The sequence below is a fragment of the Ambystoma mexicanum genome, chromosome 2q (genome assembly GCF_040938575.1).
Source record: "Ambystoma mexicanum isolate Mex_15411 chromosome 2q, UKY_AmexF1_1, whole genome shotgun sequence".
Taxonomy (NCBI): domain Eukaryota; kingdom Metazoa; phylum Chordata; class Amphibia; order Caudata; family Ambystomatidae; genus Ambystoma; species Ambystoma mexicanum.
Genome location: NC_090924.1, coordinates 1,084,673,035 through 1,084,689,155, shown reverse-complemented (window position 1 = coordinate 1,084,689,155; position 16,121 = coordinate 1,084,673,035). Strand labels below are relative to the sequence as shown.

Here is a 16,121-nt window from a genome sequence, read left to right as displayed (position 1 = left end):
TACTAGGATTTCCTGGAGGAGAAACACATCTGGTTCACAGTGAGCAAGCCTATAAAGCAGTGATTTTTTCTTAAAGAGGGAGTTAGGCCCTTGTACATTCAGGGATATCATTTTAAACAGACAATGACATGCGTGACAGGATAGAGTTCATAAAGACAGCTAGAAATTTGAATTTAATTCCATGCAGCCGTGGTACAATTTGTAGACAGACATTCCTTTTGCATCTTATCTTGAGAAAAATTAACATGAAAAGAGGAGCGCCAGTCCTGAGAATCGTAGTCCTGGACCTCAATTCCAGACCCAAACAACACCTCACATGAAATAATGTTTGACCCCAATGCATTTCGGGATTGCTCTTCCTCTTCCAGTGGAACAAAACATTCAACCTCATAACATGTGAAACAGAGAAACAAAACAATAGTACAATGAAGGCCATCATGGTCAAAATAGCCACTGAAAGGGACCTAAGGTTGCAATTGTTTGTATTCCAGATGTTGCTCATTTTCTTCACAAGGTAACAGATGTCTTTACTCTGGGACGTTGGAAGATATAGATGTTATATTCTGGTTTAAATGTGACTCAATGAGTTCTAGCGACGCCTGTAGTTTTATAACAGGCCTTTGTGCATCTGTAAACAGATTTCCATAATTACATTCAGTTTGAACGTATTCGAAGGAGATACAAGAGCAGACAGGTGTCCAGGCATATACATAAATGGAGATAATTGGGAGTGTGTGAGAATAGCAAGGATCGGTGAGGCTGAAGGGTTTAATGTTGCATCAATGGGAAGAGTAGACATAGGGGGGTTGTCTCTGTGCTGGTAAATCGATACCTTTTACCTCACGCTATAAGTTATAGAAGAGATCCAGGAGTGAATTGTTATCTATTAACGAGCTGCCTGGTTCTGCATTGTTAGCTTTTTCAGACCAGACCCATGTGTGGGAATTGCAGTATTATATGTTGGGACAAAATAGGTGGTAATTTTCCCTTTTTCTCCATGGTTTGGTTGAGCAGTCATCATTACAGCCTTAGGGCAGCACTCAATAATGTTATCAATGCTGGAGGAGTCAAGGACTGCTTCTGAGGCCATTTACTTTAGGCTTCTCAAATTGTAATGCATGAGCCACGAGTGTCAAGAAATAAGTCCCAAAAGCAAGACAAATACTCTTACCAGGTCTTCAGGTGAGTTGTTTCAAATCAGTCATCAGGAAGAGAGAAGCAGAGCGAATGCCGGACTGAGATTCACAATCCTCGTTCTTTGTACTGCAGACTGCTCTGCACTTTGTCCTGCACTTGATTTGTGCGCTTGCTTTATGTGCCGATCGCATTAAGTAATCCTCTCAGTGGAACAAAGGTGGAGTCCAAAAGTGTCAAGTGCTGCAGTAATTGTGGCAAAGAGAAGACCTAAGTGACTGACTGCTCTGCACTTTGTCCCAGACTTGATTTCTACCTTTCAGTGGCAAAGTGCTGGGTCGGAGAGAATTAATTCAAAGGGTGTATATGCACGTGCCCAAGCATGGAAAGGAAAGCAGAGGAAATGTGGTCAATCAGGGATGTTGGTAAAACAATTTTGTCCTCCCCAAAACTCAGAGAATGTCGGTTGGAGGTGTGATCTAAGATCAAGACTATTTTAGGGTGTAAAATCACCCACTGCTCATGTAACTGGGAGCTAAGTAGAGTGAACAACAGAGACCTGGTCTTCAGTAAACTATGACTGTCAGTTAAGCATGCTATAGCAGCCTCATGGAACAAGCCAGACCCCCGCTTGCTGGCTCCCATGTGGCTATCGAAGGTCTGGCATATATTAGCGATGTAGAAAATTAGTGCAAGTTTTACAGACCGCAAAAAACAGTTTTTGAAAATGTCTCAATTTCTGGATTAGGTGACGAGGGACTTCAGGATTTGAACCTGCCTTACAAGACTGAGAGCCTTGAACATTTTGTACATTGATGTTTAATAACCAATGGTGATGTGTACTGTAATTATATCACTATTACAATGCAGTAAGAGGTTTTCATACATGGTACCTTTGCTATTTTGGGGGAGTTTGGGCGGGGGAGGGAGGGTACTTTTATATAGTTTTGGAAGGAAAAATGTATACAATTATGTTGGGCATATGTATAAGTATGTCATTGTTGAGTACGGTAATAATGTAATAAAAACATTTGGGAAAAAAATCCATAACAAGGAATCCGTAGATATAACAGAGAAAAAGAAACCAAAGGGAGATTCGATCGAATTTCAGCTATACGAAAATTAAGTATAGTTGAAAGATTTCTATTAAGTCTCTGATTAGATGCCATTATAGTGGGCAAAAGGACCACGGGTTCCAGTGTGTCCCCCGCACCCTTGTTTACTGTAATGGCTTTGGGGATTGCGGGAGTGGCCCCTGCTTCCTGAAAAATAAAGTTAAATCAGATCACGGAAGTGAAGGGAACAGGCGTTGATGGGAAAAAGTGAGTCAGCGTCACACAGCAAAGTGTGCTGCCAAACGCTAAGTAAGGGGGTGGGTGGTAGCAGGTTATCTGAAATGGCCAGGGGAGGAAAAAACGAAAACTATTTTTGAAAAAATAACTTTGTTTTTTTTCTCCCTCTGTCAGTTTGGATTCAAATAATTCATGGTAATCCCATAACAAAGGGGTATGAGCTAAAAGCAGATTCTGGTTCTGGTTGTAGCATCATGACAACTGTGATGAATTGATATTGTAAAGTGGCACAACTGTGTACATTTAAGGGTTTGTTACATCATAAAGGAGGTGCATTTAATTTTTTATGTTGGAGTTAAGTAACTCTTGATATATGTTACAGCGGCAGCTCGTGCTACTTATGTAATAAAACAGAATACTATGTTGAGTGAATGCATTGGCTTGATGGCAAAGTCAGTACACCGTCACCAGTCCTGATGAATGCTATCTAATACATTCTGCAGAAACCAGTTGATGCATTGACTGACATTCTACTGTAGCATACTGGTATACTTCCGAATAGAAGTTGTTTTAAAAGGGATATGCTTTTAGACACTACATAGATGTGTACTACACTACTGGATCAAAAAATAAAGAAGGTCAAATTACAAGATCAATAAGGTAGTGTTTAAATGTACGTGTACCATATTTTAACCATTATGCCCCAGAAACCAGTCATCCTTTCAATAAGCTAAGAGCTTTCCCTTTTTCTTTTTAGTTAGGCAGCACACTAGCACACCCTAGCATCAAAGCAATTATTGAGGTGGAGCATAAGGGAGAGCGTAGTGGTCCCCTGTCTCTATTCTAGGCTAAGAGCAGAAAATAATTTTTAGTTATGAGCTAAGAGATGATATGTCTTTTGTAAAGACAATAGCTCCAAGGTTGACAGACTGATTATACTTTGGTTTGGCGCTCTTTAGGGATATAAAATAACATTTGTGTGAGACAGAGTACAGCCTATAAGAGCTTCCCTCACTGCAGCCACATTCACTGCAATCTCCGGTTAGATGGAAAGCCTGATATGGTTATAAGCCACAATGATAGCATATTAGTGTCTCTGCAAAGCTTGAGGGATACCACACCTCCATACCTGCTGAAATAGTGTTGTCATTCAGAATCCACAATAATAATTTCCCATGCACTTGAAAAGCATGCAGAGCCACATGACATAGCCATCTCTCTCAATCTGAATACAACGCTTGTACATTCAGATTCTTGAGAGGAGCACCCAAACTTGTAAGGGCTGTGAAAATTAATCCACACCTGAAAGAAAACAAGATTACCTTTCCATCACATTCTGCTATTTGCTCCACAAGCTTACGTCCTGCACCAGAGCAGCATTCACCAGAGGTTTGTATTCGAAAAATTAAATCGGCTGAATTTATATTAACTGGAGAATCCACATGCAAAGCCTTACTTTAGGAACACGCAGATTGCAGGAAGCCATTAGACCCAATAATCTCAAACACATCTGGGCTATCACAGGCCCTCAGTTGGAAACAATAAGGTGGTCCTGAATGTCTGTAAACTCATGGGAGCCAGACAAACTTTTATTAGCTGCAGCCTGGAAGCAAATTTGACCTGCCTATGTCTAGGGAAAGGTCCAGATCATGCAACAGCTGATCAGAGCACAGAGCATTCCTTTTTGACTGGCCAATTTCACTAACAAATAGTTTAGACATGGACGCGCCTCCATAACTGCCAGCTGCAAATTAGTTGTCACCACAATCATCACCATGGTGAAAATCCTAGGCGATGACATTAGCCCAATGGGAATTATCTGTGGGTTTATTCTGTACGCTAAGCAAGATGGGAACATAGAAAGAGCAATCCCAGTGGTCCAATGACACCATCCATGTGCCCTGTGACAACACACCAAGAATATAAGAGAACATAAGCCTCTTCAAAGTTTCCCTGTGTACTTGTTCAGGGCTCATAGGTCTAAAATGGGCATCAATTCTTTTAGTTTGCCTTTTGAGATTTACAAAATATGAAGAGTAAAACCAAGCATGGCAGTCTTCTTTGGGCACTCTCTATTTATGCTTTTTGGAGCATTTGCTCGAATACCAAGTGCAGCACTCCCTGGTAGTGCTCATGTTGCTGTAGCTGTGATGGACCATCTGGTGGAATTATCAAAAAGGAAGAATGAATCCCTTTTCTACAATCTGAAGAAACCACTAGCCCATGGAGAGTCTTCTTCCTCTTGACAAACATCACCAGTCTCCCCCCTACCAGCGTTGCGCTGCAATGAGGCATCAACACGGCTTCCCTGCGATGCCGCTGGCTGGCTAAGAGAGCAACTTTCTCTGTCCATAACTACCTCTCACAGGCAGATTGCTCCTTCGCCAGCATCCCCCTGTAAAAGCATTTTCTCTGTGGCATGTCAACCACTGAAATTTAGTGTTGTGCTTTGAAAAAGGCTTTGGAGAAGTGGATATTCCCAAAGACATCCCAGTCTTTCTGGATTCCTGACATTTTTCTAGAGTATGGTCAACTATATGTCCTATATTTCTTTGACCTTTCACTGTAGATTTGGGTAAAAACCAAGATGCATTAACCAGCCATGGTGTTTGAATCCATCATCAATGATGAGCTTTACGAAGCCTCAAAGCCATCTGAGTCCACTTCCATCACATACTTCTGTCCCTGCAGAGGCACATGGTCAATAACCTTCTTGACCATCTGCCATAGCATGTTCCGGTATCGTCCCAAAGTAGCAGCCACATTAACTGGCTTCAACACCAACAAACCAGAGGTGAGCTCTTTCTTGTTTATTGCATCAATTCTCTTAGACTGTATATGCAGAGGTAAGATCGGAAACACACTAAGTCTGCCCCTAGAATTAGCAGCATGCCCTACTGGGAAACATGAGGGCTGTGACGAATTGAGGGAATTCGCCCCTTCTCACCAAGGCTACGGAGCGAAGCATGCTCCGCAACACCCTCCCTAGGGGTCGAGGCAAGTGGAACCTCACTGTGAGAGGAGGACTCACGTTATTGTGAGAAACGCCCTTTACCAGTACACATAATGGCATACATTGGACTGCCAAAACTTGTCAAGTATCAAGACTGGCCGAAGAAGAGGCTGAGGGATGCTATTCTTCAGAAGAAAGAGAAATGTCTCTTTAAAGAAAAGTAGCCAAACCACGGAGACAAGTGGATTCAAAGGAGAACACTCATCATGTGGAGAACAAGGACGAAGGGAGAGAGAGCAGTGTGTCTCCACATCAGGGGAAGTTCTCTGCTGATGTAAGCCTGGGAAGAGGTGGAGCAATCGTAGGAGGCAAACCCCACAAATTCCAAACTTGCTGGCAAGCAACAGAACAGACACTCAACAGTCAGCGTAACTGAGAGCCTGAGAGGAGAAGAATTGGTGCTGGAGTGACCATGAGAGAATCCGGGTGAGCAGCAGGCCTGTACAACAACGGCAAGACCATCCAAGGGAAGCTGATACAAGTGATGCGGCACCCTCATGACATAGCCAGAAGAAGCGCAAGGATTGCAGGCGAGTGGCGCTAAGGAAGCTGGCTCGCAGGTGCAGCAAGGTCACTGAGCCGACGCCAGACTTGTATGAGTCCAAGGACCGTTTCCTAAGAAAAATGAAGGTAACAGGGCACTGGGGAGGCACAGGAAGAATAACAAACAAATAATTAGTCTCAGTACAAATAAGAAAGAAGAGTCACTATATTGGAAGGGTGATGAAGCAAACACAAACCCAATAACGCTCATTGAAGGAGAGTTGAATACAAGTGAAGAACAAGTTACTTTCTTACCTGGTAACGTTCTTTCGATGGGATGGTCCGACGACGTATTCCATATCTATGACAGGTAAAATCTTTGGCGTCTGCATCCTGCGTCGATGACGTTGATGCGCCGTCCCCGAGGACCTCCTCCGACGGCCGAAGTCACCCGATGTGATAAGTAGGACGCACGACGCCCATAGCCTCAGTTATAGTTTTTTCCCAGAACGTGTGCCACCAGTCTTCTGCCAGTCAGACACACAAGGCCTTTCGGAACGCAAGCTGCAATCGCAAAAGAAATTCTGCAGTGGGGAAGGAAGGGAGGGAGCGATATGGAATACGTCGTCGGACCATCCCATCGAAAGAACGTTACCAGGTAAGAAAGTAACTTGTTCTTCGAGGGGATTGGGTCCTCCGACATATTCCATATCTATGACAGACTCCCAAAGCAGTACCAAGCAAGGAGGTGGGAAAGAATTTAGAACACAAATTTAGCATGCCCAATCAAATTGCGGAATAGAGGACTGCCTTGCCAAAGGCCATATCCTGCCCTCTGATGGAATCGAGGGAGTAGTGATACACTCACTCTGCGAGCGGAAGTAACCGTACCCAAAAACACAGTTTTAAGAGTTAGCAGTCTCAAAGGGCAAGAATGTAAAGGCTCAAACGGAGCACCCATAAGAAATTTAAGAACAAGGTTCAAATCCCAACCGGGCATCAGAAAAGGTGACGGAGGGAACACATTAGTAAGCCCTTTCAAAAACTGTGAAATTAAAATAGGAACATTCTTCAGACGAGCGCTTAAAGATGGATGACGGGGACTGGAGGAAAAACGTACAGCAGTGGGAATGACCACTCTACCACGAACGCGTCTCCTAAGGCTCCTTTTGGAGGAAATTCCCGCGAGCAAAACCTTTCGCACTTCCGGTTGACACTGGAGGCGAAGATATTCACTTGAGGGGTCCCCCAAAGGGCGAAGATCTCCAGGAGAATCTCCTGAGCCAGCTCCCACTCGTGAGAGATCGTGCTCTGCCTGCTGAGAGCGTCCGCCGTCTCGTTGTCGTCTCTGGCCAGATGAACAGCCGAGATCGAAACTTCCTTCTGGATGGCCCAGAACTCGAGCTGCATCGCCTCCCTGCACAGAGGAAGTGACCCTGCCCCCACCTTTTTGTTGAGGTAGTGCATGGCCACCATGTTGTCCGTTAGAATCAGGACACTCTTTCCTCGCACAGTCGGCAGAAAAGCCTTCAGGGCTAGCCTGACGGCCCTCAGCTCCAACAGACTGATATGGAGTCTGGACTCAGACGGAGACCAATGACCGCTGACTGTCAACTCTTTGGCATGAGCTCCCCATCCCGTGACGGATGCGTCCATCACGATCGTCACCTCCGGCCAGGGCAGCCAAAATGGGGCCCCTTTCATCAGATTGCCTTCGACGGCCCACCACAGAAGGTCCTGGGTGACCGAGGGCGGCACCTGAACAGGGTCCGACAGCCTGCCAGAGAACTGAGACCACTGGAGATTGAGTGCCCACTGCAAAGATCTCATCCGCAGACGAGCCTCTGGCACCAGAAGAATGCAGGATGCCATGAGGCTGAGCAGTCTCAAGAACTCGGACGCTGGGAGATTCTGGGCAAATTGAAACTTGTGCACCATCTGCTGAATGTGAAGAGCCCTCACCTGGGGAGGAAAACACTGCCCCAGGGATGTGTCGAGCACTGCTCCGATGTACTGGAGCCGCTGCGTTGGTGTCAAATGGGACTTCTTTAAATTGAGGGAGAAGCCCAGCTTGTGAAGGGAGTGGCAGGTGACGGACAGATGATCCAGGACTTGCTCGGGAGAGCTCCCCCTGATCAACCAATCGTCCAGGTAGGGGTAGACGTGAATCCCCACTTTCCTGATATGCGCTGCCACCACCACCATGAGCTTGGTGAAAACCCTCGGGGCGGAAGTCAATCCGAACGGCAGGACCCAAAACTGAAAGTGCGAGTCGCCAACCGCGAACCTCAGGTACTTCTTGTGCTTGGGATGGATCGGCACATGGAAGTAAGCATCCTTGAGGTCGAGAGACACCAACCAGTCCTGAAGTTGAAGGGCCTGGAGGACTTGAGAGAGAGTAACCATCTTGAACTTGTCCTTCCTGAGGAGTTTGTTCAAACCGCTCAAGTCCATGATGGGTCTCAATCCCCCGTCTTTCTTCGAAATCAAAAAATAAGGGGATTACCATCCCTTGTTCCTCTGCGCTACAGGAACCAGTTCTATGGCGCCTTTCTCCAGCATGACTGAGTGGTAGTGGCTGCGGCATTGCCTGAGGGCAAAGAGGCAACTGCCCGAGCGACCTTGGCACCTCGAGTACCCTTGTTTCCACCTCTGGCACTCTTACGATGGCCTCTTTGACTGCTAGCTCCTCTCGCTTTACTGAAGGACGAGTAATAGCGAAAGGAACCTCCCCTCCATTGCTGTCCCCTAGGACGAAAAGGCGGAGGTTGGCGAACTGCAGCGCCCAACGACTTCACTGCAACTTTGGAGGTCTGCAACCTCTCAAGGCTCTCGTCAGCCTTGCTGCCAAAAAGGTGTTCACCGTCAAAGGGCATGTTGAGGAGCCAGGACTGCACATCAGGAGCGAATCCAGACTTCCGCAACCACACAAACCTGCGTATTACGGTGCTCGCCGCCATGGACCGGCTGACACAATCTGCCATGTCCAAACCCGACTGAACGGCCTCACACATGGCATCCTTGCCATCCTTAACCATAGCAAGGAAACCATCCCGTTCGTCCCCTTCGGGAATACGTTCAGCCGCTAATGCAACACAGTTCCACAGAGTGTGTGTGAAACGAGACAAGGCACATATGGAGTTGGTCGCCTGAAGCGCCATACCCCCTGAAGAAAACACTTTCTTCGCCCAGCCGTCAAAACGCTTGTCGTCCCTATCCGGAGGGATAGTAGGATACGACGCCTGCTTTGCCGGGGCTGTAGCCGCCTGCACCACCAAACTCTCCGGAGTGGGGTGCCTGGACAACTAGCAGGGGTCGCTACTGGCTGGACGGTATTTTCGCGACTAAGACTTGCCCACTGCCGGGAGACTCTCCGGAGCAGTCCAAGCCGCTGCCACCCTTCTCTGTAGAGCCATATGAAACGGCAAAACCAGGTCAGTGGGGGGACCAAGATCAAGGATGTCCGTGAGATCATCCTGAACGAACTCCTCTGAGGGAGCTGACCAACCCAAGTACTCGGTGACCCGAGACATAAGGCGCCGATATGAAGAATCGGCATGAGTGCCATGCTCCAGCCTACAAAACTCCACCTCCGGAGAGGTGTCCAGTCCACTGGCATCATGCAGTGACTGTCTCAGGTCATCAAACTGGCTATGGCCCGAGATAAGCTCATCTGGTACCGTAACTGGAACCAAGCCGTCATCAGAGCCTTCATCACCCTCTGAAATGTACTCCAGGCGGGGAGAGGAAGACAACTGGGGACCAAAGCAGTGCCTGACCTTAGCCAGAGCCGTTCTAGGGGCTAACCCCGTGCCACGGGGCCCCTCCGACACCACCGCCTCGAAAAGTGTTGAGGGTGCTGAACGAGTCGGCGCCGGCGTCGACAGAAACGGCGTCGACGTCGAGTGAATCTGCATCGACACAGGCCTCGAAGCCGGAGCTCCGAGCGTGTCTCTCGACGACGTAGGCGCTGACAGCGTCGAAGACCCCCTCGGAGGCGGAGCCTTGAGAGAAATCCACGACGACCTCGGCGTCACGGGTGTCGACGTCTTCTTCGAAGACGGCACAGGCTCACGTGGTCTCGAGCGCGTCGAGGACCGGGACCTGCAACGGGCATGGCAAGAACGGCTACCCTTGTCCGAGCGGACCTCTCCCACGAGCCGTGCCGACCACCCGAGCACGAAGGCGTACGAGCGGTGTCTCTCGATCGGTGCCGACCGACCCCACTCTGAGGCGCGGACGGACCGGTGCCCTGTGATTCAAGAATCGCTACCATTTGCTTCCCGAAGGAAGCCCATTCCTCCGGTGTCGCTTGCAAGGAGAGATAAGCGACCGGCCGACAGGCGGAGTCCTCGGAAGAGGACGAGGAAGGCGACCAATGCCGGCGCTTCCGGGAATGCCTCAAAGAGGCAGAGGAGTGGCGAGACCGACTCCTGGAAGGAGACCCACTGGACTTCTGACGATGACGCGGAGAGTCGCCCCTCGAATCATCCGTCGAAAGCCCCGCAGACCTCGACTTCTGGGGCTTAGACACCCGACCTACCGTCAGCTTCTTCTTGCGTTCCCGTAAGGCCTTTGCCGTGAGTGACTGGCAGTCGACACAGTCGTCCATATCGTGGGCCTCCCCGAGGCACCAGAGGCAGGCGTTGTGCGAGTCCGTGACCGACATCTTGGACCCACAGTCCCCGCATTTCTTGACGCCCGGACACGGGGTTGAAGACGAAGTAGACATCGCCACGAACAGGTCTTCACAAAAAACCGAACAGGTTCAACGAACCGAGAATTGAAAAAAGCAAACTCCAAAGAGTCAAGGCGTACCGAGATTCACGAAGCGAACACGTTCGCGGAAAAAATGGAACTGAGGCAATGGGCGTCGTGCGTCCTACGTATCACATCGGGTGACGTCGGCTATTGGGGGAGGTCCTCGGGGACGGCCCATCCACGTCATCAACGCAGGACGCAGACGCCAAAGATTTTCCGAAGCAGCACAGCTGTGGACATTACCTGTCATAGATATGGAATACGCCGGAGGACCCAATCCCCTCGAATTATCATTGTTAAATGTGAACCGTGATTTTGGAGGAAAGAATAAAACTGTTCCCTGGAGGGGATGAAAGTAGAAATATAATACGTTTACTAAAAGTGAACTCTGCTAATACAAAGGAATAAAGAATAACGTTGCCAAAGAGGGAGGTGAATGAAACTGAAATAAGCCTTCGGTTAACCTTAATGAAAGTGAATACCTTGAGTAAGAGAAAGAGAATATCAGGAGTTAAAGGCCCATCTAGCCTATACAACACAATAAGTTGAACAACTACTCCTTCTCACTTGTCTCTTGTACCAGTCCATGTCCTCCTTTTTTGCCAGCCTGCCTTCTGATCCTTTTGGCTCTCCTCTTCCTTATTGCCAGTCCTCCTCCTTTATTGCCAGTCCTTGTATTTCTCCTTTGTCTGTTCTTCTCATTCCTCCCAGTCCTTTCTCCTCCTCCCTTGACCCAATCCTCTTCCTTCATCCCAGTACTTCTGTTTCTCCTTTGTCCCAGTTCTTTTTTATTTTTTATTTATAAAATTGTTTTAGTTGATTAATCAACTTTTCCAATTATAGAATTTACGGAATTATCATCAATCAACTTTTCTAATTACAACATTTCCAGAATTATCATCACATCATTATCAGTTTAAACACAGGTTCATCATTTTGTCATATTCTTATTTTGTTAAGTATAGTTAAAACATCAGAACATTAGTTTGGATTTTAGCAGCATTAAATGCATCGATCTTTACAAATCAACATGGATCCTTGAAAGAATAAAATAAAAACATACTTAAAATGATCATTAAAACCCAAAAACGAAGAATAATTATGAGTCAGACTAAAACTATAAATCAATAAATGCATAAAAGAATATAGCTCCCAGTTCTTCTTTCTCCTTCGTTCTAGTCCTTCTCCTTCATCCCAGTCCGTTTGCTCCTACCTTGTCCCAGTCCTTCTGCTCCTCCTTTGTTCCCAGTCCTCTTCCTTCGTCCCAGTCCTTTTCTTTCTCCTGCATCTGTCCCAGTCCTTCTCCCATTCCTTCTCCATTGTGCCATTCCTTCTCCCTTGTCCCAGTCCTTCCCCGGTGTCCTAGTCCTTCCCCGGTGTCCCAGTCCTTTTCCTTCATGCCAATCCTTCTACTTCTCCTTCATCCCAGTCCTATTTCACCATACCCAGTTGTTCTACTTCTCCTTGGCCTCAGTCCTCCTCCTTCCTGGCTCCAGTCCTTCACTTTCTCTGTTGTCACTATCCTCCTTTTATTCCTTTGCCCCAATCATTCTATTCATCCCAGTCCTCCTCCTTCATCCCATTCATTCATGCTGGTCCTACTCCCTCATCCTAGTCCTTTGATTTTCTCCATCATAGTTTTAGACCATAGTTCTACTCCTTAGACCTAGCGCTAGTCCTTAGTACCAGTATTGTATCTGAGTACTTCTACTTCATCCTAGCTCTTCTCCTATACCCTAATTTTAGTTAGTCTCTCTGGCACAGTCGAAGTCAGTCTCTTTCACCCCCTATCTGTATCACATCTATCCTTTCTGCTTTCCCTCCTTCATGTCCCCTTTCTCTCTTTTTGCTTCCCCCTCTCTCTCTCTCTTTCGCGCACTATCTTTCTAGCTCTTGCTTTGTTTTTATGTCACGGAGGAATGTGGTGCTGGTCATGGTACAAAAGGTGCAGGAGAAGGTGAAGAATTAAAGGCAGAACAAAATGTGGTATGCAACCTAGACACAAAGTATGAAATGACATGTAATGTACAAGAATTTTGTTGTGTCATGCTGAAAAAACCATCCCCAGATCCTGCATGGGGATGTGTGTGGCATTTGCATATTTCACAAATGGGGGCCTTGCTTGGTTGGAGGACTTGAGGTATGCATGGAACCTAAGCTTTGGTATTAGGCGTGAAATGTGCAGGCAAGGACTGAGTATAGCAGAGTTTTCAGTTGTCATAGAGGTTAATGGTAAGGCATGAACACAGCACAATAGTCTTGTCTTGCTGAAGACTATATTTATTAAGCAGCAAATGCCCTCCTGCCCATTGTCTCATATATAAATGTATGTTTGCATCCTATTTAGGGGTGGCACAGCCCTACTTTCTGCCCTATAGTGAATAGATTGTTAGGGGTTACACTGTTCTGCTGGACATCGTTTAATGGCCCTGAGCAATTGCGGTATAAAGGTGTATTTTAACCTATTTGAAGCTCAGGTCAGATACTATAGAGATCAAAAGCATTGTATTGGCCTCGTAAAATGTTAGAAGTATTTAACCAGCCAGTAGAGGCCATCAGGTCATGTAATAAAAGTCAAACGATGACTGGCCCTTCAGCTTCCATATTTCTTGAGCTAGGTCCATTCTTTATGGAGCCGACGCAAATCCATAATGCATGCCTATGAACATAAAATGTATTTATTTATTTTGTGTGTTACAGTTCTATTGAACTTTTCACATGTTACATTGACACAATATAAATCTTTAAATACTTCATGTCGTTACATCTACTTAAAATCGAATCATTCATTTCCATTCTCTTTAAAAAAAAAACAAATTACACAGTTCCTACAGATCCCATTTAGAGACCCATCGTAAAATACATTTCCTAATTATTACAAACACGTTACAAATCATAATTCAATAGTTAACAGTTCCCATCTGCAGTACTATATTCAATGTCAATCCTCATCTACTCATGAGGGTGCTGCTGTACACAGTTCTTCGCCACAATGTCCCACAGTCTGCTCAGTGCCATCGTTGATGGCAAATGTCTACTTGATAAACATCTCCTCCAGAACCATACTGATTTGATATAGTCAAAGTTATGAACAAATTTATCCAACCAGAAAACATATTCATCAACCAGTGTTATACATTTAGTGAGTACATGCTTATTAAACTCTGAATTACTCTAATTTACACAAGCAACTAATTCTTAGGTCTCCAGTGATACCAATTCTGGATCCACTTATCAGAGTGGGAAGTTAGTGAAGTCTTAGTAACAGCAGAAACCTTCTGAACTTAGGCAATGGGCACTGCATTAGATATCTCTGATGTGATCTGAATCCAAAGTACAGGTTTCTAAATGTACCTAGGCTCTTTAATTGAGAAACATGTTCATAATTTTTGATACAGTCCCACTCATTAACTTTTTTTTAACAAGTTCTGCTCTTAGCTTATAATAACACCAATCCCATTCCGGTCCCCATCCAAACATCTGAACAAATTCATCATTCGCTTTTTGGTACTTCATTAGGACTTCAGATGGGCCTGCCTTTTTGGTGGCACCCAATAGGTTTAACAAAGGGCATCCTGGGTCCTTCATCGCTTTTATATATAATATCCCTTTATTTATTTTTTAATTAACACCTGGCTCACTAGAGAGCCTACACCAAGTCCAAGATGAATCGTCTCCACCGGAATACCTTTCGGCAAGTTCAACAATCTTCTCCAGATCTTGCCTTCTAAAATATTAAGCCATTTATAATTATACTCATAATTGGCTCCGTTTATACGCCAATAATATTCCTTTTAGGCTGTATCCAGCCGTCCTCTATGCACGTTTCTTCAGCATGGCCATTAGGGAAAGTGCTCTAGGTGGTTTCATACATGTCTGTTCAACAGACCTAATATCTTGTATTCAATGGGGCCATTCTCTGTTTGAATAGGTTGGGACCGTTTCTTTGTACATCCAAAACACACATTTTGTTTTGCTAATATTTACTTGCACCCTAAGTGTACAATGCATTTGTGCTTCTCCTTAGCCTGTTGAAAGTATGGTCTAAAATGATAACGTCATCTGCATAAGCGAGCCACAGGATATGTGCGATTCCTATTTTCGGCAGAACATTGTTGGTGGCAGTCAATGTTCCCAGTAAAACCGGCAGGTAGAGATTGAACAACATGGGGGCCAACACACAACTCTTTTTTATGTGTGTGTGTGGGTAGATACTTAGTAAATATCCCCATGAATTTAAAACGCAATGACCAACTTCTAAACACAAAACTGTCTTTACCAATACTTGTTTCTAATGAAAGGGTTGTTATATGAATTAACTGAAAGAGGATCTCCAGGATTGCATATTGTGTTATATGCTTTGTGGTTCACATTCCCTCAGCCAAATAGCTTCCTATAGCTTCCTTAGACACTAGCTGTACCCCCAACCGGTTGCAACAAAAGTGGATACAATAGTGTTTTCAGACCTGCAGCGCTTACCATTAGAAAGCAAGATGTTTTCTGTATATCATCGGTTTTGTGTCCGACATTTTCAAATTTAGATAGACAACTGATATAAATCATACATGCATTCTTTAAAACACATTTATCTGCTATTATACTCTAAAGTGAACAAGACTATGAGCTGGTCTGCCACAGTTTGAAAACATCTATTTGTCATAAAAAAAAGTCTAGGCTCCATCTTGTTTCAACAACAGCAAACCATACATGCAAGTTCAGCTAAGCTCATTCATTGCGTGGCTCACAAAAGTAAGCCTGCAGGGAAACTTCATGCTCCATGATGTCACCTAGAATTAACACGCATGTGTCCCCATGTGTGCTATATTACCCACAACTGATTTGTCACCTCTATCTTCATATTCAGCCAATTGCCATTACAGACTGGGAACTGTATGTTTACTCTTTGGAAAACTATAGGTCAAAATGTGAGGCATTCTCTCCAAATTAACTTTTCACAGCTAGTTCTTTTTTAAACCCCCCTCCCCCACAGAAACAGGTTATATGATAGTAAAACATGTTAAAATCATTTAATATCCTGTGACACTTTTAAAAAAAGAATGCCAAAAGGCTAAATTCAAAATTGTTGTGTTGAGCACAATTTACTGAAATAACTGTTAAGAATTGGAGAACATGGTCACCAAGATTGGTCCCAGATGCTAATTAGGTCCGACTTCTGGTTTTGGGAAAAGTCGACAATGCTATTTTAAAAAAAATAGTTTAGCAACAGTCATTCTTCCACATTTGCAGATTTGTTGAAGCAGGCTCTCACTCAATGTCCCTGCATTCCGGGCTTTTTGTTGTTTTCACAAAACCTTTTCATATTTTTTGTCACAACTATCCACAATATACCACATGCCCATCATAGAATTCTCCTCACACACTGTAAACAAACAGCACATTCTAATTAACTTTAATGTCACAATACATTTAGCCTGTTA

The 16,121-nt window shown here is 45.2% G+C and overlaps 1 protein-coding gene across 4 annotated transcripts in view; it reads right to left on the bottom strand.

Annotated features, from left to right (window-relative positions):
* The window catches only part of AKAP9 (A-kinase anchoring protein 9), a 2,953,299-nt gene that overhangs the window by 133,732 nt on the left and 2,803,446 nt on the right, over nt 1–16,121 (bottom strand). The gene's annotated exons all lie outside the window — the stretch shown is intronic.